Raw genomic sequence first — 25,048 nt, forward strand, 5'->3', positions numbered from 1 at the left:
AAAAATGTTATAATTTGATTTCCATTATCCTCCTAGCGAGGCCACGCTAGGAGGATAAAAGGGGACCCCGGGCAAAGGTTTGGGGCTGTTGCTTGGAGTGGAATCTCGTCGGACTGCTGGAGTCATCGTCACCATCTGCATTTTCTCGGCGGTGTCAGACAGGCAGTCTGTTAGCTCTCTTGACTGAAAGTGTAGTGACCCCTTGTACCCTGTGAAGGCTATAATAAATAGAGTACCTCCTGCTCCTCGTGTCTCTGCGTGTATCGCTAGACGTGGATCATAACGACAGTAGATGTACACTCACTCTGAGTTTTTACTCAATGACGTTAAACTTCACATCTACCCTACCTCCATGCTACATGCCGACAACCCACTGCTTTGGTAACCAAACTGCAACGTATTTTATTAGTAAACCTGCATTTTCTAATTTTACCCAAATCTTAACCTCGGTTGGATGTTGCCATCCTGCCGTGGAAACAACGAATCATTCGTGTCTCGAGCAGAAGATTGCAAGCCTTGTGTTAGAGAATGGCCCACTGAAGCTGTAATCACGGAGCTACTTCTGAGTACATTTCAAGTGCCCTCTCATCCACGTAATAAAGAGCAGGATCCTCCCTCCTGTAACGTTGGTCGTAACAATGTTCTTACTTCTTTGTGCTGTCAAGGACAACCGGGCTCACCTTGGTCTGTCTCACTGTCACACTCACCTCTATTCGTACACTCACTCATCTGGGTCTGTCTCACTGTCATACTCACCTCATCCACACGCACTGACGTAGGTCTGTCTCACTGTCACACTCACATCACTAGTCACACTCACCCACCTGGGTCTGTCTCACTGATACACTCACCTCTCTACCACACTCACCTGGGTTTGTCTTACTTTAACACCACATTCCACAGACACTTACATTGATCTGTCTCAATGTCACACTCACCTCTACCCACACACACTCACCAGAGTCTGTTTCACTCTCTCACTCATTTGTCTTCCTACACTCACTCACTTGGGTCTGTCTTACTGTCACACTCACCACTCTACCCACACTAACCTGGGTCTCACTGTCTCACCTCTCTTCAAAAACACTGAATTCCTGCTGAACAACACGCGGTTCAACCCACAAGCACTTGGGAGAGCTACAGGGCTCACATGCCATGTCCTTCACAGTCCTGTAATTCGTTTTATTATTATTGCCATAATTGAGTTTGGCAAAAGCCTGTGCGAGACTTTGAACAATGTACACACAGGACCGTCCATAAGGGTGCTAGGCCAGGGGAAAATCCCAGCATGTGGGCCTCCGACGCGTTCAAATTCCACCGCAAGTATTACATCTGACACCCCCGTGACATTGAAGCGCAGGGCCCCCCCAATGCCCGCGGACCTGGGCGGTCGCTCCGATTCTCCGTATCCAAGGGGCGATTCTATGTGCACAATGCAGACCTTCTTGTAAAAACATGGTTTTACGAGGGCCTCCTCACGCAAATTAAGTAGAGAACCACATTACTGCCATGTGATGGTTTATGTTTCGCAGTCATTGACGACCAGGCTGAGATCATGAACTCGCTAGACTTGACAATCCACTTTGATCACAGGCGGGTGCCTGGATTCAGACCCAGTTACTCCGTGGTCCCACTTCAGTGCTCTGACCTCTCGGTCACTGGGCCGCCTCTAAACACCCCCCATGTTAAATACATAAGTAGCAACCTGTATCGTGAGCAGCAGCATTCTTTGAATACTCTGCCAAAACAATTTGAATTGTGGAGTGTTGACCCAATTTCGCAATTGCTTTATCATACCTCTGGTTGCAGGAATAATTTCTACAAGACCGAGTTCTAGAGAGCCCCTTTACACGATGTTTTGTTCTACTCTTCCACACTGAGCAGATATTTTAGAAGATGGAGTACCCACACTTTAACACACCACATGCACCTTGCTGCTCGATTGTGGCTTACCCATTTCTACTGATTGGTGGACAGAGGCAGGGGGGGTTAAGAAACTCAAACGTTTGTTTCAACTGCTGTTACAGAAGGGGAACAGATGGGCAGTGGAGCAGGGAGGTAGAGGGGCAGTGGAGTAGAAGGGCAGTGGAGCATTGGAGTAGTTGAGCAGTAGGGCAATTGAGCAGATGGGCAGTGGGACAGCGGAGCAGAAGAGCAGTGGGCCAAATGGGTAGTAGGGCAGTGGAGTAGTGGAGCAAAGGGACAGTTGGGCAGAGGGGCAATGGATCAATTGAGCAGTGGGACAGTGGGACAGTGGGGCAGTGGAGCAGTGGATCAGTGGGGCAGTGGAGTAGAGTGGCAGTGTTGTGAAGGAGGCGAATCACCTGAATATCTTTTCCCACCGACATTTGTATGTGCTCTAAAGAAGGACCATCTCTCAAAACGGCGATCATTCTATATTTGTCCTTGTACCTCCACACACAGCTGGAAAACCGCACACCTGAGCCAAGGCACATTTAACCAACTCAGGCAGCACTTGCAAGCAATTCAAATATATTTTTTGTCATCATGGGTTTATTTCAAAGAGTTTATAGTACCAATAAGAACAATGGTATTTAACCGTATTATTTGCAGGGTGGCCCTGGGGCTTGCCATGTGGCAGGTGTCGTCCATTGTCCGATCCAGACCCCTCCAGCTCTCTCACCCTGGCTTTTCTGCCCCTTCCATGTCCTGGAAACCATAGCAAGGTCATCCCATGAGGACTGCCTGGATAAAAACCAGCATGGAAGGGGCCCAGAGTGGGGCCGGCTATGCTTTTGGGCTAGTCCCGTGTGTGTGTGGTGTGCGTGGTGTCTTGGTAGCAATCGTTCTCCACTTCAACAGCTGTGGTCCCAGTAGCAACGTTTCTCTGGGGAACCGTGTGGTAAGTGTGTTTCATGTATCACGGGGTGGGTGGGTGTGGCATGTATCACAGGGTGGGTGGGTAGTATGGTGATAGTGGTCATGGTTGGCACCAATCCACGACCACCACCATCACCCCTACTGAGTGGTTGACATGCTACCACAAAGCAGCACGCGGCGGAGGAGTGAGGTGATCGCTCTTGCAACGCGAGCGAGGCCCCCTCGCTTCCTCTTCTTTCCCTGCATCACCACCTCCACCACCTGCACCTCTTCCATCTCCTGCTCCTTTGTCTCGTCCTCCATTTCATCTTCATCCTCCACCACCATCGTATCCCCCTTCTCTGTTTTCTCAATTCTCTCCTCATCCTCCTCAACCTCCTCGTCCTCGGAGGTGGCAGAAGTGGTGGCAGTGGTGTCGGTGGTGGTGGTGTTGGCTGAGGTGGCAGTGCTGGTGGTGTCAGTGGCGGTGGTGGTGGTGGTGGCGGTAGTGGTGGTGTTGGTTGCGTTGGTAGCGGCAGAGGTGGTGGTTGCCATGGTGGTGGCAGTGGTGGTGGCGTTAGCGGCAGGGCGGTCGGTGGTGATGATGGCGGTGGACGTGGTGGAGTTGGTGGAGGTGGTTGCGGTAGCGTCAAAGGTGTCGGTGGTGGCGGTGGCAGCAGTGGTGGTGGCGCTGGCAGTGGAGTAAGTTGTGGTGGTGGCAGAGGTGGTGGTTGCCGCGGTGGTGGCGGTGACGGTGACGGTGGCGGTGGTGGCAGTCGTGTCAGTGGTGGCAGTGATGGCGGGGGTGGCAGCGGTGGTGGTGGTTGCAGCGTTGCTGGCAGTGGTGGTGATGGCAGCGGTCCTGACGGGGCACTGCTCCTCCTCAAGGTACTTCTCATCCTCCTCCAGACGCTTCTCCTCAAGATGCTTCATCTCACGAAGTCGCTTCTCCTCCGCGAAGCACTGCACTATAACGAGTCGCTTCTTGAGGAGATGGTCTCTGAAGCAATGCTCCTCTGTGCGGCACTTTTCCCTGGCCAGGCGCTGCACCTCAAAGAGGCGCTCCTCTACCAGGAGGCGTTTCAGCGTCCCAAGGTCCTTCTCCTGAAGACGCTTCACCCCGCTGAAGTCTTTTAACTCCCCAATTATCCTCTGTTCAAGCAAAGATCACCACATTAATATTCAGACATGCACATGCAAACAAAAATTAATACCCACATGCATGCAAACATAAACGTGCACATAAACCCAACACAAATGCATACTCACACATCTTTGTACAGATGCAGACATCCACGTTCACTCATTCAAACTCGCTTTTTACACTCGCATGAATATACACAGTCAAGAAAATTTCAAATCAAGATTGAATATATAAAATCACCTGATAACATAACACCTTATCCATCAATACTTTTATCACATTGTACGTGTAGCCCTAACCCTTAATAATCCCAACCCCTACATAATCAAAATACATGTTACATCCTCATATATCCTCACACACCCCATACATGCACTTAAGTCTGTGATCGACTGGGAATATTTCATAGCAATTGTTGGCAACAATCATCACTGGCAATAGTTTCCACAGAATGTTACATTATAAAGATCTCGTAGCCCATAATCTCGACAAATTTCACGCAGTGCCCATAGTGGGCAACTGGAATGGCTACTTCCAATCAACTGAACTAGCAGACGTAATTAATGTGACTGATTTATATCATTTCGTCCTCAATGGTAATAAATGACCAATGCATGAGTGGGATGGTGGAGAGATTGGCTGATGGTGTCTGGAGCTGGTTTTGATATACAGAGAGGTGAAGCAGAGGAATGTTCCAGAGAGATGGTGTCTTGTGATGTTATAGATTCATGATAAGGCTATATGATGGTCTATTTAATTGGTGGTGGTGTGGTGAGAAAGGTAATGTGGAGAGATGGTGTGCCAGTTTTGTAGATAATGTGTATTTGACCCCCACAGACCCCATACACACCTTTGGGGAGCGATGCTTGTAACCTTGGCCTGGGAAAGGGTCCACTTTATCCATAATGTCACCCCAGGTGGTCGACTGGCGCGACGATTCCCGGCCTGCGAAGAGCAGACAGGTAATTCAAAGGACGAGTAATGAATTAGAGAACGAAGAACATGGAGTTTCACAGAACGAATTTTAAGATCCCTGTAATTAGCTCTTTCCACACAACAGGAGCTGCTATTGAGAAATATTCATCACATGGCAGTAAAACTTTACAAGTCATGTTTTTGTGGGCATGCTGAGACCTTTAATTCCATAAGCTTGAGACCCCAGTTTAAACAAAAATGGCTGAAATTCAGATATAAACCCATCGTTTCTGGAACACTCGATCATTACGTCTTCCCATCACAACCAAGCCATGTCTTCTCAAAGTAATTGATAAAGGAGCCTCCTTCTCTGTATATAAGCCACGTGATGCAGGTATCTGGGACTTACCCTCATAGTCATCCACAATCTCAGCCCACTTGATATGGCTATCCATGTTGTTGGGAAAGAGTAGATTCTGCGTGAAGTTGGATGGCCTGTGGAGTTTGGAACAACGCTAAGATTTAGCAACAATTTGAATCACTCATCCTCTAAAATATTACATATTTGGCCACTCACTGTACCAATCCCATCACTTCCATGCCTGTTGCTTTCAAGCCAACGCCCGCACTTGTTTGCCACTCATACGTGCTTCTGATCACTCACTCATCGATCCACACAAACATGTTTATTCCACCAGCCTATTACATTAAACATAATCGCCAAACTTAATGATATTTAATCCACACATGCATGTTAATGTACAGCCCATTTGCATTAATCGAATTCTTGATAAACACCCCCCCCCCCCCCCATGCCTTGTAGGTCATGAGGGTCATATGACCTTACTTAAATTATTTGTTATAAACCGAGCATGACTTCGTGGGTCACGTGATGTCAGAGACACCACCCATGTGGCTGTGACATCACAGATTAGAGACAACTATGGCAGCAGCTGGGGTCTGAACAAGAAGGCAGACTCCTCCCCAATGTTGAATAACATTCAATACATAAAATGTAGGGCACAATTGTGCCAGCAATCAGAAAACAATAATTGTAGACATGTTATTCATACACTGAGATTTAAACAAGTTAGTTATTAATTTTAAAATGCTGACTCGCTTATGTCTAAACAGTGACAGTAAAAGCAACATATCAGGGCATGCCAAGTAACCTATCTAGCAGTCCTAATTTGATTGCAGAAAATAAAAATACCAACATATCAACAATAATGAGGCTTTAATTTGCGGTCAAAATGTAAAATAAAGATAAACAACACTCATAGTCAACAGGGACGCTCACCTCGTTGAGGATTCGCTCTCCAACGTCGTCTGCAGCTGCTCCCTCGTGCGCATTCCTCTCGACTGGCGGTGGAGGCGTGGCTATGACGTACCAGAAATGACGTCACTTCCGCGAGGCTCCGCCCCCACGCGCACAGCTGCCGCACCACGTGGTGCAGTGCGGGTGGTGGCCGTGGGTGGTGATGATGATGGGTGATGATGATGGGTGGTGGTGGTTGATGATGGTGGGTGGTGATGATGGTTATAGATGACGATGGGTGGTGATTATGATGGGTGCTGATGGCTGTTGATGATGATGGTTGATGGGTGATGATGTGTGTTGATGATGGTCGGTGGTGGTGGTGTTGATAGGTGGTTGATGATGATCGGTGGTGATGATTGTGATAGATGGTGATAATGATGGTTGGTGATGATGGTGGGTGTTCATGCTGATAATTGGTGTTAATGATGTAAGGTGGTGATCACGATGGGTGGTGATTATGATGGGTGATGATGCTGATTTGTGGTGAGGATAATGATGGGTGATGGTGATGTTGGGTGGTTGGTGGCAATGATGATGATGGTGGTCCGTGATAATGGGTGGTGGTGATGATTAGTCATGGTGATGATCATGGTTTATGGGTGGTGGTTATGATAGGTAAAAGTGATGATGGGTGGTGCTGATGATTGGTCATGGTGATAATGATGGTTGATTGGTGGTGGTTTTGATAGTTGGAAGTGATGAAGGGTGGTAGTGATGAAGGGTGGTGATCATGATGGGTGGTGATGATGGGTGATGATGATGATTGGTGGTGATTGGTGGTGATTGGAGATTGGTGGTGATTGGAGATTGGTGGTGATTGGAGATTGGTGGTGATTAGTGGTGATTGGTGATTGTTGTGATTGGTGGTGATTGGTGATGATTGGTGATTGGTGGTGATTTGTGATTGGTGGTGATTGGTGATTGGTGGTGAAAGGTGATTGGAGATTGGTGGTTATGGATGGTGTTTGGTGGTGATTGATGGTGATTGGTGATTCATGGTGATTGGTGGTGATTGATGGTGATTGGTGATTCATGATGAGTGGTGGTGATTGGTGATTGTTTTTGATTGGTGATTCGTGGTGAATGTTTGTTATTGGTGTTTGGAGATTGGTGTTGTTTGGTGGTGATTGGTGATTAACAGTGATTGGTGGTGATTGGTGTTTGGCGGTTGGTGGTTATTGGTTGTGATTGGTGATTAACGGTGATTGGTAATGTGTGGTATTTAGCGATTAGTGGTGATTGGTGGTTCTTGGGTGGCGGTTGTGGTTGCTTGGGGGTGGTGGTGGGTGGTGGTGGTTGGAGGGTGGTGGTGGGTGGGTGGTTGTGGGTGAGTGGTTGTGGGTGGTGGTGGTGGTTGGTGGTGGTGGTTGGTGATATTGGGTGATTGATCATGATGGGTGGTGGTGATGATGGGTCTGTGGTGGTGGTGATTATAGGTGATGGGTGGTTGTGATGAAGGATGCTGGTCATGATGGGTGGTGATGTGTGACGATGATGTTGGGTGGCGATGATGATGGATGATGATGATGGATGATGATTATGTGATGATGAGGGGAGGTGGTGGTTGTGGTTGGTGGTGGTTGTAGTTGCTGGTGGTTGTGGTTGGATGAGTTGGTCGTTGGTTGTGGATGGTGGTGGTTGGTGGTGATTGGTTGTGGGTGGTGGGTGGGGGTGGGTGGTGGTGGGGATGGGTGGTGGTGGGTGGTGGTGGTTGGTGGGTGGGGATGGGTGGTGGTGGGTGGTGGTGGTTGGTGGGTGGTGGTGGTGGTAGTGTTTGGTGGGTGGTGGTGGTTGGTGGTAGGTGGTAGTTGGTGGGTGTTTGTGGGTAGTGGTGGTTATGGTGGTTGGTGGGTGGTGGTTTGTGGGTGGTGGTTTGTGGGTGGTGTTGGTGGATGGTAGTGGTTGGTGGGTGGTGGTGGTGGGTGGTGGTGGTTGGTGGTAGGTGGTAGTTGGTGGGTGTTTGTGGGTAGTGGTGGTTATGGTGGTTGCTGGGTGGTGGTTTGTGGGTGGTGGTTTGTGGGTGGTGGTTGGTGGATGGTAGTGGTTGGTGGGTGGTGGTGGTGGTTGGTGGGTGATGGAGGTGGTTGGAGGGTGGTGGTGGTGGTTTGTGGGTGGTGGTTGGTGGATGGTAGTGGTTGGTGGGTGGTTGTGGTGGTTGGTGGGTGGTGGAGGTGGTAGTGGGTGGTGGTGGGTGGTTGGTGGATGTGGGTGGTTGGTGGTTTGATGGTGGTGGGCGGTGGGTGGTTGGTGGAGATCGGTGGTGGGTGATGGTGGGTGGTGGGTGATGGTGGGTGATGGGTGGTGATGCGTGGTGGTGGGTGGTGCTGGGTGGTGCGTGGTGCTAGGTGGTGGTGGATGGTGGTGGGTAGTGGTGGGTGGTGGGTGGTCGTGGGTGGTGGTTAGTGGTGGTGGGTGGTGGGTGGCGGGTGGTGGTGGAGGTGCGTGGTTGGTAGTGGGTTGTCGTGGCTCGTGGTTGGTGGTGGGTGGTGGTGGGTGGTGGCTAGTGGTTGGTGGGTAGTGGGTGGTGGTGGTGGTTGGTGGTGAGTGGTGGATGGTGGAGGTGAGTGGTGGTGGGTGGTGTTGGGTGGTGGTGGGTGGTTGGTGATGATGATTTATAATTTGTGCTGTTGATGATAATGATGATTGGTGCTGGTGATGATGATTGCTGCTGGTGATGATGATGATTGGTGCTGGTGCTGGTCATAACGCTGATTCGTGCTGGTGCTGGTGATAATGATGATGATTGGTGCTGGTGATGACGACTGATGATTGGTGATGACAATGATGATTATTGGTGATGCTGGTGATGATGATTGGTGCTGGTGATGATGATTGGTAATGAAGATGATGATTGTTGCTGGTGATGATGATTGGTGCTGGTGATGAGCATGATGATGAGTGCTGGTGCTGGTTATGATGATGATGATGATTCGTGCTGGTGAAGATGATCATGATTGGTGCTGGTGATGATGATTATTTGTGCTGGTCATGATGATGATGGTTCGTGCTGGTCATGGTGATGATGATGATTGGTCCTGGTGCTGGGGATGATGATGATGATTGGTGCTGGCCATGATGATGATTATTGGTGCTGGTTATGATGATAATGGTTCGTGCTGGTGCTGGTGATGATTATTGGTGCTGGTGATAATGAAAGGTTGGGTTCATAATTGCCCGGTAGAATGAGTATATAATGGCCAGGTAGGGTGGGGTCACTCACCAACTCATCCACTCATCTTGTGTGTGGTGATCCACCAACCCCCGCCTAGATTTCAGGCGCCTTCCCAAAACCGCAATTCAATCACTCACGCACCCACTCCTTTACTCACCCACCCCCTCATTCACTCACCCACGCACTCATTCACTCGCCCATGCACTCATCAACGTACACACCCACTCATTCACTCACCCATACACTCATCAACTTACAGACCCACTCATTCACTCGCCCACGAACTCATTCACTCACTCACCCACTCATTAACTCACCCACCCACTCATTCACTCACCCACCCACTCACTCATTCACTCACCCATACACTCATCAACTTATCCACCTACTATTTCACTCACCCACTACTCATCCACTCACTCACCAACTCGTTCACTCACCCATTAATCATTAACTCACCCACCCACTCATTCACCCCCCCCCACTCATTCGCTCACCCACCCACCCACACATTCACTCACCCAACTATTCATTCACTCACCTACCCACTCATTCACTAACTCAACCACTCACCCACCCACTCATTCACTCACCCACCCACTCACTTATTCACCAACCCATCCACTCATTCACACAACTGCCCTTCTGTTCACTAACCCACCCTATCCACTCATTCACTCACCCACCCATTCACTCACCCACCCTTTCACTCACACACCCATCTACTCATTCACCATCACATCTACTCATTAACTCAACCACCCACCCATTCACTCACCCAACCACTCATCCACTCACTCATTCACCCACCCACTCATTCCTCGACATCAGGAGGAAACAAGGAGGTGGAAAGGTGCTGATGCAGGCCGTTTTAAAAGTCTTTGACGACCGCTTTTGTTGCAATCGAAACGTCGTAGTTTTTTGTTATTTTTTGCTACTTTCTCTGAACCTATCTACGTGGTGACTTTACCGAAAGACCCAAGAATACAAATACAACTTATTGGGTAGTCAGAATTCATCAGCACCAACCTGTATGTTGAACCTCTTTCGCACCGTACGTAGCCAACCGTGCAAATCTGTAGGTCTCTCTGGGTGTCTATAATGAGTGACCCATTGTTACTTAAAACAATTTTGGCAATGAAGTGATACGTGATATAATTGAATAGATTTTAAGCACTACAATTTTGAAAAAAAAAATATTGAATAAATTAAAAATAAAGAATAAAAGTAAGTACATGGTAATAAAAGCAACAGTTAAAATGTGTTGGATTTAGTAATAGCATGCCAAATGATGAGTTATTTAGCCTGAAAAATAGTGCAAATACAAATAGATTTTACAAGGAAAAGTGATTTATATTTACTAAATGTCTGAGCAATGGTAATTTAGATTTACTAAATATTTGGAGGAATCTGATTAATATTTATTAATGATCTGGCTGAAATTGATTTACATGTACTAATTGCCTGGGTGAAATTGATATAAGCTTACTAAATATCTGGTTCAATGATTTGGATTTACTAAATAAAATACTTATATTGAATGTCTGTTGCCATAACATTTATATTTCTAATCCACCCAATAGCATGCCTTCATGGTGCCACAATTCACTTACGTTAAGTCAACCGAGCACCATCAAAAAGATAAGAACTATGAAAAGGAACAGCAGATTGACATGTATTTGTGCAATTTTGTCTCAACATGTTTATCCAACATATTACAAGTACAAAAGAAAGAGGGGCTATGAAAAAACAAAGAGAGAAACCATGTATCTGTACAATAGGGATACAATACCTGAAGTCTATTAATAATTTGTGGGCATTACAGGCACAGATTCCTTTTTTGGATGTGATTCAAGGTTTTAGTCTTGTTAGTGCATTTAAATTACGACAATTAAAAAAAATATATGTAAAGATACTTTCATAATATTTCTTTCTTATGTGCGCAAATTGAAATCCTAAGGGCCAATATGTTTATAAAACAGCTAAAAGAGATTAAAACATCACGTGAATTGATCCACAATCCAGGTGGACCTATCTTTTTTAACATGCACAATTACAAGCATGGCTTCCTAACAAGTAAACTAGCACAGCCTTCAGATGTTCCATGCATCTTACATCTATTCCTTTCGAAACGTCGTGAGAATTTTTATTGTTTTATATATATTTATTATTTTATTGTTTCCCTTCAACGTGACTTTACCGAAAGAGCTAAGAATATGAATTACTGCAGTCACGAAAGCTTTAAATGAAAATTTTACCGCCTCTACGGGGAGGGTTTCCACGTCACTTTAAGATCCTTCAACAAACTCCGGGATAAGAAGGCTCAGCTGATCGAGTCTCTCACCTTTCTGAAGAGATGCCGCGACTCTGGGGTAATTCCAATCGCATTTACACTGACCTCTGCTGCTGTAACTTCTTCTAATGCGAAACGAATTATTTTCAAAACTAGCTTAGCTCTTATCTCAGAGAAAATCAGACTTATACGCACCGAACTAGATCAGTTAGACAAGACACTCTACAAATCACACTTATCATTGACGGCAACAATGTCCAGGTGACCGTCCCTCCCGCCTCTACATGGTGTGTGCGTGCATTCGTGCGAGGGGGGCGCCGCGTCAGCGCCGTCACTCCCAAGTGGCGGCGTCACGGCGGTGGGCACGGCCCCGACGGAGAGGCTCCGCTGCGGCAGCACCACAACTGTGTAGAGGCTAAACAGCGGACGTCTGCGAGAGCACCGGCCTCGGGAGAGTGGCGGGAAATCCGAGGCACCGGTGGCGGCGTCACGGCGGTGGGTATGGCCCCGACGGAGTGGCTCAGCTGTGGCAGCACCACACAGCCCCCCGAGGTGTCAGTCCTCGTCCCGGGTTGACTGGAGCACCTCGCCTGGGTTGCCCCTACAAGGTAGCGCCGCGGGGTCCGCGGGACTCGTCCGGCTCTCGTGGCTGGCCTTGGCGGTGGTGGCTCCACCTCTCGGGGTTCTGGCGGCGGTCTCCTCCTCCACTCCAGTGGTTCTCACCGGTCCTGGGTACGTGCGAGCTGGAAGACAAACTCGGTAGCGGTAGGGTGCAGGGGCCATCGTACCCGTCTCTCCTGGCTCGGGTCGGGACCCCCTGGGGCCCGGGGCTCCGTGGGGCCCATACACTGTGCAAGGCCCCCGGGTATGGGGGGGGGGGGTGTGGGGAACCCGGGGTATCGGGGTCCTCGAACGGCGGGGTTCTCCCTCGCTGGGGCCGCCCTCCATGGTTTTATTCGCCGGACATTGACCACCATCTCCCGGCCTCTCTCCCCCCCTTGAATCAGTACCGTCCAGGGGGAGATCTGTCGCCCCACGGTCCAGGGTCCCCGCCAGTAGGTGGTTAGCTTCCCCATCTGTCCGGCCCCGACGCGAGGGGTGTGCAGCCACACCTTGGAGCCCGCCGAGTAGAAGGGGGCTCCATCCGGGGTCGGGCGCCCTGCTCCTGCCGCTGGTGTGCGGCCTCGCCTTGCAGGTAGGCCCGGACCCTAGCTCCGCATAGGGTCGAACTCACTACCCTGGTCAGTAATGACTCGTTCGGGGATCCCGTGCTTAAGTACGTAGTGTTCCACGAATGTTCGGGCCACTATGAGGGTTGTCTTATCGGGGATGGCCACCGCTATGGGATAGCGTGTGAAGTACAACACCGCTACAAGAATATATCGGTTGCCCCGGTGGGATCGCGGGAATGGCCCCTGCAGGTCGATCCCAACCAGCTGATTCGTCCGACTGACGCGGAACGGTCTCAGGGGGACCTGGTATCGCGCTGGTTTGGGCCCGCATTACTGATACGCGCGGCAGCCCTGCACCCAGGCGGCCACGTCTTGTGCTAACTTGGGCCAGAGATATTGGCGATGCAGGGTCTCCCCGTCGTGGCCCCCGAGCAGGTGGTCATGCACTAGTCTTAGCAGCTGGGGTCGCACCTGGGCGGGAACACAGATGCACCCAGGCTGGCCGGCTTCGGTGAGCTCCCGTACCACCCCGTTCTGCATGCACAACCGGGCGTACAAACCACGCCAGGGTCCTGGTAGGGTGTCCCTCTTCTCCCGTAGGGCCGCTTCCACCGCCGCCAGATCTGGATCCTCGCAGCTGGGTCCGTCTCAGCTACTCGTCGTCCAGGCCTGGGAAGGCGCAGCCGATGTTCTCCTGGATCCGATTGGGTGGGGTTAAGCGACCCGTTGGGCACCGGGGCGTGGGCTCCGCGTCCGCCGGGTGGTCCCCCGGTTCCCTGGTTCCCCCTGCCGGGGTTTCTGTGGCACATATTGCACTCTCCCCCGCGAGGGGGGGTTTTAGTTTCGGCGCGCCCTCGGTGGTCCGCTGTTTGCTGGCAGCGTCCCCCCGTGAAGCACGGGCAGACTTCCTCCGCCCTTGTCTCGGCGCACACCGCGGGTCGCCTCGACAAGGCGTCCGCGTTTGCATGTGTACGCCCAGCTCTGTACTCGATTTGCAATTTGTACTCATGCAACTCCGCTAACCATCGGGCCATCTGCCCCCGTGGTTCCTTGAACGTAAGGAGGAAATGCAGGGCATGATGGTCGGTGCGCACCCGACATTTCCTGCCATACATATACGGTCGGAACTGTTTACACGCGAAGATCACGGCATACAGTTCTTGACGGGTCACGCAATAATTCAGCTCGGCCCCACTCAGGGTCCGACTGGCATATGCGATGACCCGCTCCGTCCCACCCTGCACCTGCGACAGCACCACGCTCAGCCCACTGCTGCAGGCATCGGTGTCTAAAATAAAATTAGTGGTGAAATTGGGGAAAGCTAGAGTGGGGGTGTGGGCGAGGTGGTCTTTGAGGGTGGTGAAGGCCGTCTGGCAGGCCTCCGTCCACTGATAGGGGTTCTTAGGGGAGGTGAGTTGGGTGAGGGGGCATGCAATCTCGCTGAATCCCTTTACAGATCGACGATAATAGGTGGCGAGCCCCAAGAATGATCTCCGTCAGGTTCCTTGGCCGTGGCCATTCCACTACGGCGCGTACCTTCTCCGGATCGGTGCACACCCCGCCTCGCTGACTCGGTGTCCGAGGTATGCCACCTCGCACTGCGCAATGTAGCACTTACGCGGCTTGAGCTTGAGATGGGCTGCTCGCAATCGCTGGAACACCTCTCACAGCCTGGACCAGTGTTCCGACAGATCTACTGAACACTGTCACCTCGTCCAGGTAAATCAGGCACTGTTCCCACTGCAAGCCCCGCATCACCAACTCCATCAATCGCTGGAACGTTGCGGGCGCATTAGTGAGTCCGAACGGAAGCACTCGAAACTCGAACAGTCCAATTGGAGTGGTGAATGCGGTTTTTGGCCGATCCTCCTCTGCCATCTCCACCTGCCAGTACCCGGACCCCAGATCGCGGGTGGAAAAATACTGTGCTATTGCGAGGCTGTCAGAGGTGTCGTCGATGCACGGTATGGGGAAGGCGTCGCCGAGGGTGACTGCGTTCAACTTTCGGTAATCAACACAGAATCGGGTCGACCCATCCTTTTTCGTCACTAGCACTACCGGGGAAGACCAGGGGCTCGCCGAGGGCTGGATTATGTTATCACGTAGCATATCCGCGACTGCCTCTTTGATCTGGGTCCGATCTGGCGCGCCCACTCGGTATGCGGGGAGTTTGATGGGTCGGGCTGCACCTGTGTTAATTTGGTGCTTAACAAGGTCTGTCCGGCCCATATCTGAATCGTGCTCAAAAAACACGTTGGCGTGCTCCTGCAACAATCCGCACAGTTGATCGGCCTCCCCCTTAGGTAAATCTGCCCAAGGCACATGTAACGCATCATGCAAGGGAACGATCTCGGCTCGGGGGGTCGGGCCGACTCGCCAGGCCAGATCCTGGTTGTCCTCGGGGCAGCCAGGGTCTTACGCCCAGAGTGCAAACACCGAGTCGTTAGAATGGCGCGCGTGCAGGGGGTGTATGGTGACTACCGTGGTGCGTCGTCGTAGAATTTCCGGGGTACTGTGTGGGTTAAACACCCGCATAAACAGTCGGCCCTCATCTGCGTTTACCAGTGTGGCTGACCCCACAACTCCGTACCGGTCCGCCAGCTCCGGGTGAGGAGTTAGCATTACCTCGCCCGATGGTCGGTGTGTGGGGTCGGCGGAGGGTGTTGCTACGGGCACCAGCATCTCGGCAAGCGGGCCGATGATGACGGCCGACACCAGGGTGGCGGCCATGGGTGTGAAGTGAGGGCGATTCCGTTCTTGTCCCAGGAGCGGGATCCTCTCCCCGCTGTCCTCCACGGTGGCGCATCGCTGGCCTGGCTAGTCATTGAGCCCCAGTTTCTCCAGGAGGTCCGTACCCGCAATACACTCATGGCACAACACACTCGAGACATAGAATTCCTGTGTACACACCTGGTGTCCGAGACGGACCTCGAGGGAGATCCTTCCTAGCAACCCCATCCCGGCTCTGCTCGCTGTGTGCCTGCAGGCGGCTCACGTCAACCCCGAGCACGCTGCAGTGTGTGGCGCTCACGAGTGAAGCCACTGCCCCCGTGTCGAGTAGGATCCAGGTGCGCTGCCCGTTCACCTGTCCTACCAGTGATGTGGCCCCCGTGATCGCCGCCACCAGCTCCCATAGCCAGTCACCTGTCCTCACCGCGTCCTTGGGTGTTGTGGTCGGAATCTGTGCGGGGGTCACTCGCTCACCATTATTACTATCGTTGTTTTGTTTTGGGACCTCGTCGATTGCACCCTTAGGTGGTCCACTCTCTAGGGGGCGGTGGCGTTTAACCCTGGCGCCTGTCTAGTGCGGGCGATTTGAGGACAGTCTCTCATGAGGTGCCCGCGGCGGTCGCACAGGTAACACGCTCGGGGAAGGGCGGTGGCCCCGTAGGAGCGTCCCCGCACGCTCCCTCTTTCCCCTCCCGTACGCCGCTGCCCAGACTCTGCCTCTAGTCGGGCCACCCTCCCGGCTAGCCCCCCTACCGTGGAGCGCATTTCCCCCATTTCCGACTGAATGGTCTCCACTGTGGACTGTAGTTTGGTGATATGGCCACCAACTTGGGTCACCTGGCCGACTATATCACCCATGCCGGTCTGTAGCCCTGCTACCCATCCCGGGGTTGTCTCGCGGGCTACCGGGGGCTCCCTTTCCCGACCCCTTACCGTCGTGGCGAGCTCCTGTTCCTCCTCTTCCTACTCTAACGACAGGCTTGCAATGGTGCGCTCTCTTCCCAGCCCCCGGAGCTGCGCGCGTTCGCTGGAAATTCCTTCACATTTACGCGCGCGCTCGACAAGGGCGTTAAAGGGGAGACGTGTATAGCTCATGTCTGGCTGCCACCACGACGTGCGAGTCAAGTATCGCTGGATCTTCTCAGCGGCAAGCTCCTCAATCATCTCTGTCGTGTATCCCAGGTGTGCGATCTTTGTTAGCTCGCGCACATCCTCGGCATAATCACGCAGGTCCTCGCCGGGTTGGCGGTAGCGTGCCTCTAAGGCTGCTTTTGCCTACTCCTCATCACGCGTACCGAAACGCAGATCAAGTCGGCGCATCAGTTCCTCTAGCTGTGTCTGCGCGCTTGTGGGTAGGGCTTCCACAAAATTGGCTGCCCGCCCATCCAGGTTCATAATAAGTTGGCGTAACGCCTGCGCGTCCGTCCACCCATTAATCTCTTTAGCCCCTATGACGTTGCGGGCGAATGCCTTCCACCAAGGAGCCCCCCGGCTGGTAAATATATGCCATATTTTTGCGTGGGGTAACGCGGGGGTTCGTACCGCTTCTGACGCCAAACTGTGGGGGCTGCCGTCCCCCGCCATCACTGAATTGTCGGGGCCGTTGCCCCCTGACTCCCCCATTACATTTGTACTACTACCACCTGGCAGTTCTGTAGGGTTCGGGTTAGCGACCTCCAACTCCTCGCCCCCCGGGGCCCCTGACTTTGTTACCGACCGCGTTGGCATGGCTCAATTAGTGGGCTTGTACGCTTTACTCTTGCGGCGCGCTACGCGGGTTCAGTGGCGGCGTGCTGCGGTGAGCGTGCTCGCGAAGCAAGACTCTGTCCCGTACGTAAAAAAATGGGTACGGCGCACCGATGCGTGACTCACGTACGTAAACAAATGGGTACGGTGCGCCGACGCGTGATTTCAGTACATAAACAAATGGGTACGGTATGCTGACGCATGACTCCCTCACACACACGCTCTACGCGCCTAGGCAATAACAAACCCAACACCGCTACCTGCCCAGCCCCATACACCAATCACACGCGAGGGAGTTGGGTTCGGGGGTGAGAGGGCAGGGGTGTCTGCCGTGCGCGCGCCGCTTATTGGAGGGAGTCACTCCGCTCTGATTTAAAAGGGCCGTTTAAACAGCCGCGCGTGTACGCGCACACCAGGCGCTTAGCTCTCTGCTTCGCTAGAAACAACCGCGCATGCACGCAACCGCAAGACACTCCCGTAAATAGTCGCCCAGGTATGCGAACGCTAAGCACTCCCGTAAACAGTCGCACAGGTACGCAAGCGCTAAGCACTCCCATAAACAATCGCCCAGGTACGTGAACGCTAAGCGCTCCCGTAAACAGCCGCACGGGCACGCGAATGCTAAGCACTCCCGTAAACAGTCGCCCAGGTACGCGAACGCTAAGCACTCCCGTAAACAGTCGCCCAGGCACGCGAACGCTAAGCACTCCCGTAAACAGTCGCCCAGGTACGCGAACGCTAAGCACTCCGGTAAACAGTCGCCCAGGTACGCAAACGCTAAGCACTCCCGTAAACAGTCGCCCAGGTACGCGAACGCTAAGCACTCCGGTAAACAGCCGCACGGGCACGCGAACGCTAAGCACTCCCATAAACAGTCGCCCAGGTACGCAAACGCTAAGCACTCCGGTAAACAGCCGCACGGGCACGCGAATGCTAAGCACTCCGCCTTCCTCTTCACACTCACAAAGACCACACGACACAGTTTTATCCCCCTACTAGCTATTTTATTCACCGCGAGTAACCCGCTAAACTACTCGTGATTGTGTGGGTCAGCAGACTTTAGCTTATCCCTCGGGGATCCTGGGCTCAACTTATCCTGCCTGCCTCTCCGCTTTCTTCCTTCTGATCAATTAGCCCGCACTCACCTTAGTCCCAATCTGATGCTGCAGAAGCTGTGGAACGGTGATGTTCCCGCACCCCGTGCCCCCCTGTCCAATCAGAGGTCTGGATTTTCCCGCCCTCGGATCACCGCTCTGGTGACGTCACCGCAGTGGTTTATTGGACGTCCGCTTTTCGTTCTTCCCGCTATCCGCCCACTGACTCGTGTTTGTGTGTGTGTGGTTCCACTCGCGGTGGCTAAACAGCCCCTGCCATGACCATGCCATTACAATCCCAGGTCACAGCACCGCGGTGCTCTTCAGCCTCGGGGGTAGGTCGCCCAATTTCCCGGCTGCAGGAAACCATGAAGCTTGATCTCATTAGGGGCTTCTGGATAAAAACCTGTTGGCCAGGTGACCTTCCCTCCCGGCTCTACGTGGGGTGTGTGTGCATTCGTGTGATGGGCGCGCCACGTCGGCGCCGTCACTCCCCGGTGGCTGCGTCACGGCGGTGGGCACGGCCCCGATGGAGCGTCTCCGCTGCCGCGGCACCACAACCTCTGGGTCACTGAGCCGCTTCCAAACACCCCCCATGTCAAATACATAAGCAGGAACCTGTATCGTGAGCAGCAGCATTATTTGAATACTCTGCCAAAACAATTTGAATTGTGGAGTGGTGGCACAATTCCGCAATAGCTTTATCATATCTCTGGTGATAGGAAGAATTTCTACAAGACCGAGTTCTAGAGAACCCCTTTACGCGATGTTTTGGTCTACTCTTCCACACTGGGCAGATGTTTCAGTAGAGGAAGGAGTACCCACAATTTAACGCACCGCATCCACGGCCCCTCTCCTAAGTGGGCGTCCCCAGCCCGAATGCTCGCAGGAAGCCCTCCCAGCCTCCCTGCTCGACGAACCAGGCCCCGCACACGTTCACCAACAAGGCGGCCACCACGTCCGTCACGGCCGACTTCTCCGCGTCGCTCAGACGTACGCAGTCCACCAGCCTCTTCGCGAGGGAGGAGCGAGCAGAGCACCACCAGGACCACCACGCGGCCCCAGCTCGCAGAGCCATCGCGGATGACTTCCCAGGCCACGTCCATGAGCAGCCGGCGGTGCCCTCGGTGCTCCACCCACTCCGTGTGAGGAACAGGTCCCCCAGGCAGTTGACCACCTCCTGCACCAGCTGTGCTGGCTAAACCTTCTGCAGCTGCTGGACCTGCAGCTGCTCCTGCACCTGCAGCTACTCCGTCTGTGTCACCAGGTGAGCCATGTAGCCGACGATCAGATCCGCTGTCAAGACGGTCAGCAGCTGCAGCACCTCCTTTTCCTCCCCCTCATCTTCTTCCTCCTCCTGCCCGTGTCTCATTCCTCCTCGCCGTGTCCCACTCCCTCCCCCTGTCTCCCTCCACCTCCCTGTGTCTCCCTCCTACTGTAATGTTTTGCTTTTGCAAAACACGTACTAATTTGTCAGTTACTCCCGAGATATATGGTATTTTAATTGTTTTAACAATCTTATCGATTTTGGCATTGTTGCTTTGCCATCGTGATTTGGCATTCAATGCTCTGTTAATTTGAGCATTATTGTAGCCATTCTGTCGTAGTGTTTCTTTAACGTGTTTAATCTCTCTCACGAGACTTTCACCATCTGACACTGCTTTAGCCTGATATATCAGCGTCTTGATAAGAGAGGATGTCTGAGCTGGGTGATGATGTGATTCTGCATTCAAATAGCATCAGTGTGTGCGTTCGCTTTCTGTAAACGCTGTGTGCTATTTTACCATTTAGGCCATGTCCAAGCAAAATATCTAGGAACGGGAATGTGTTATTCACCTCCATTTCCATGGTGAACTGGATGGCCGGGTTTTGTGCATTGAGATGATTTAGAAAATCATTAAGTGTATCTTTACCATGTGGCCAGGCAACCAAAGTGTCATCCACATATCTAAACCAAAAACATGGTTTCAATGTGCTCGAGACAAGTGCTCTTGTTTCAGAGTTTTCCATGTGCATATTTGCTATAGCCGGAGATAAAGGAGAGCCCATTGCTGCTCCTTCCTTTTGTTTAAAGAAATCACCTCCAAAAGAAGTAAGTGTTATTTAAACAATGATGAGCCAGTTTCAGAATATATTTTGGTAAACCTGTATTCTTTACTAGTGTATCAAGTAATTTAAGTGACTCGTTCACTGGAACCTTAGTGAATAGAGAAATCACATCAAAACTCACCAGAATATCATTAGGGTAAAGTTTAATATCTTTATTCACATTCACAAGATGTTCTGAATTTCTTATGTATGAAGATGTCCTCCCGATGTAGGGATGTAATTGTTTAGTTATATGTTTTGCTAATTTATATGTGGCAGAGCCAATTGTACTGACTATGGGTCGTAATGGGATGCCGATTTCATGAATCTTTGGTAGCCCATACAGTCTAGATGGTTTTGAGGCCCTTGGAATTATTCGGTATTGCTCATTCTTAGGGATTAATGAATTTGCAATTATTGCAGTAGTCTGACGTTCTAAAGTATTAATAGGATCTCGTTTAATTTTAATGTGGGTACTTTTCTCTAGTAAATCTTTAATTTTATTATCATAATTGGCTCGTGGCATCACCACAGTAGTGCGGCCTTCATCAGCTGCCAGGATTTTAAAATCTTTATTTAAATGAATCTCTCTTAAGGCTTTTGCTTCGTTCGAGCTAATATTTATTTTTGGTACTTTGCTATTTTCAATTATTTTGGCAACCTCGTGTCTAGTCATCTCTGCCTCATTATGTGGAAGGAGTCTAACTGTTGATTCTACCTCAGCAATTATCTCATCCACTGGAATTGTGCGTGGGGTAACGGCAAAGTTAAGGCCTTTAGAAAGGACAGAGATCATGTCACTGGTTAAAACAGTGTTAGTCAAGTTCATTACGGGTTTGTTTTTAAATTGTTCGTTTTTAGTGGGTATTTGTTTATTATGAAGTCTAGATAATTTATTCATTTGGCTAGTTTTGGTTAGATTAAACACATTATCAGCCGAATGTTGTGTTATGGTCTCGATTATATTCCAATAATGCATTGATCTACTTGCTTATATCTAAGTGCAACTGCCTTAGAGATTCTGAAATGTAAGATAATTCACTCCTGTTGTGCTGTATTCTCTCTATTAATAATCATTTGCTAGCTTTGTGTAGTATTTGGTTAGCTTTAGCAGACTTTGTGATGTGTTATTTTAACTGCGTTTGGTATTAACTTCGAATCTCTGCACCTTTTGAGGAACGCCAGTGAAGATATCAATTCCATCCGCTTGATGCGGAGCTTCTCCAACTTTCTGGTTTTAAGAAAAGTATCCTCCCCATAGAGGTTAGTCAGTTTAACACGTAGGCTTTCGCGACCAATATTATTCATAATAAACGTGTGGGTCAAGGTAAATATGACCCCCACATGCCATGCTGAGGCCTGGTTTGGTGTTTTTATTCATTATTAAAATTAAAAGAAACAATAGAAATATGTATCTATATGTATTGAAAAATTACTTGTTAATATTAAGATGGAAAAGGGGCCTAGATACAACATTCCGCCCTTTTAAAAATGATCGGTGGTCAATTGGCCACGGGTCATTTTTAAAACAAAGAATCTATGCACTTTTCCATCATGAATCATCAATATTACTCAAGTAATTTTTCCTTACAACGCGCGCACGTCACAACTTATGATTACATTTGAAATAAGAAAAGAAATACTAAAAGGAAGGTAAAACAAGGGGAAATTGTTTTACTGGCTACATGTTATAGGAGATGTCGTTATTCCATGTACCCACGTTCAATACTGTCCGCAATCGAAATACATTTTCGGGTTTGACCAGTGGGAAATTCAACAAAAATCCCACCTGTCTGGTCTGGGAGTCCCCATGTATGGGTGTGGCTGTACCCATTTTAAAGGCAATTTGTACCTGTGTTGTACTGATTGTTTCCAGGGATGCTAATGGTATCACATTTTTTTTAGTGTTGGAGTTACCAGATATGAAGGAAATTGTCCTTGGAGAAGATCACTGATGCTGCCGCTGGTGCAATGCAACAAGTCTTTGGATCAACTATTGAATTTGCTGTCGAGTATTCTCTTCTTCGTACAGATCTCGGATTGCGAAACCCAATTCTTGGATTGTTAAGTTAACCATGGCGGAGTGCAGGTTAACGAGAACCACGGTGTCTCTCTGACTTTCTCATGTTACCTCTCTGCCACCTTGTACCAAGTCATTGATAACCTGACTGACTCTTTTAGTCAAGAGTGTATCATATCTCTCATGGCCAGGTATCTTAGAGTTACCGATGACCCTTCCATGCAACATCATCACATCATCGTCCCGGCTCATCGTCGTGATGGCTTTGGCCTAATGAACATGGCTCACTGGTTCGTATCGGTAATTTATTTTATCACTCCCTTTCCATGTGAGATTGTGTGGCGTGAAGTTATGCTGTGCGTAACCAGGATCAACATACACCACGAGTTTCCGTACTCGACTGTTGGGGTCATTTGTATTCTCCGCAGCCCTGTGCACATCTGCTGCCTCTGGGAGTCGATTTGACTCTGGGCCACAATTCCCTTCTGCGCTACGATTCGATTCTGGGTCACGATTCGATTCCGTGCTTTTGAGTATGCTGTGTTTCAACACAATTCCCGATCCGTCACGGATATTCTTCTCCTCCACTTCAACACTCTGATCTCCATCCCTCCTTAGTGTGCCCGAGCACAATTTAACATCCAAAGGCTGATGTCTGCATTCATCTGCCTCTTCCACAGTACACTCACGCACTTCCGCGACACAAGGGATGGCATTTATATTTACCAGACAATCAGGTTTTCCTTCCCCTCCCTGCGGTTGGTTATCATCTCCTGTAGGATCACACTTTAATGCAGTTATGTTTCCCTGCTCGATAGGTGTGTCAATTACGGGAGCAACACTTGCGCTCTCCACCACATTATCAGAACTGGTGCCCGACGCATTTATTGTTTCCCAATCATTGGGACCCTCCTGGTTTACCTTGTCAACCGCAGCCTGCTTAATTTTTTTAACGGGTCCATAATTTCCCTGCAGCTCCACGGACACCACTCTCACTGAAAGCTCCCTCTCAACCAATGTGATTGATTCATCACGTGCCCGTGTCATTTTTTGTGTCTCAGCCAAGCTCACGCCTGTCTCCCTATTCCTCATGCCTCTGCTCTCTCCTGGTAAAACTGGTGGGGGAATCGATCGGAAGTGGGCCGATTGTGTTTGATCCCTCGTGTGTCGTGGCATTGGGACCCGGCATGATTCTGCTCTTGGTCTACACACACCGCGATTCTCGCAAATATGCGTCCCTGCACGCTGCGATCGCTCCCAGCCTGCGGGCCATTGCCTCGCTGGTGGTGCTGTGTTTCTGCTCACGTGATTTCTATTTCCCTCTGAAACGCTGGTTACATCATCCCTCTCTCTGGGTGTCGTAGAACTATTGTCTTTAGCTCTGTACAGCCAAGCTCTGTGCGCCTTATCCTCTATATGGTGTAAGGAGGCTGTTTCTGGATTCAATACCATTCCCACAATTTCTGTAATCTCTGGACTCAAAGACCCGAAAAACATAACTTTGAACCTTTTGTCACCTTCGTGATACTGATCCACATCACCCGCGTAGTACGCTCTTTTAAACCGTAGGAGGTAATCTCGCGGATCCTCGTCTGCGCACTGGGTCATAGATTTTGCAGCATTAAATCCCTCAGACCATGTTAAATATTCTCCAAACTTCCGGCTCACTGCCAGGCTCAGCTTTTTGAAATCGTTCCGAACCTTGTATGAAAGCGACTTTACCCATGGTATAGACTGCTCGTGCAAGCTTCGTCTCAGTAAACTGGCTTTCTCATTCGTTTTCCTCAAACCCCTGATCACTGCTTCTGCTTCTACCGTTGCGATGTGAGCGTGTATGTCTCTGTTCCTATCGTGTGGATCAAAGTAGGGAATTCTGACGAGAGCCTTGTCCATCAATTTCAGAGTTTTACTACTGAATGAGTATTCGGACAGTTGATCATCGTCAGAGGCGTCTGTTCCTGAGGAGTGCTCACTCGAGCTGTCACCATCACGGTGGCGCTGCTTAACATAACTTTTGTAGTGCCTTTTGCACCTGTAACGTGAGTCAACTTTGCTCGGTGACTCCTGCTTATCCCATGGCTCATGCTTGTGTGATGTGCGTCTTTCTGGAAAGTAATCTCTGCCATAGGTTCCACGTCGGTCGTGCTTGCGTGGAATGTGTCTACCAAATGAGCTGTCTCTGTCATGTCGCTCGTCTTGCCCCAGCTCCGCCCTTTTTTGCTCGATCAGTACAGAATATCCTGCTGACTTAGTGTTAATATTTTTTTCCTCTCTACCCTCGAAGTTGTCAGTCCTATGTTTTCCTATTTTCATCCGTATCTCTCCCTCCCCTCTCTCGAGTCGCGAGGGGGAATCTCTGTCAAAACCACTTTGATTGGTAGCCACACCTCCTGTGTGACCTGTCTCTGGTTTACGTCCGCGTGGCTCGGAGTGTGGTAAACTGTTACTCCCGTATGTGTTATGTGTATCAACATCTGGGGGTTTCGCTGGTGCATTCAGCGCCGACTCTTTTTCTCTCACGAGGGCGTGCAGA

This window comes from Petromyzon marinus, chromosome 23 (assembly GCF_048934315.1).
Source record: "Petromyzon marinus isolate PM22_M1 ecotype Great Lakes invasive population chromosome 23, UKy_Petmar_22M1.pri1.0, whole genome shotgun sequence".
NCBI classification, from domain to species: domain Eukaryota; kingdom Metazoa; phylum Chordata; class Hyperoartia; order Petromyzontiformes; family Petromyzontidae; genus Petromyzon; species Petromyzon marinus.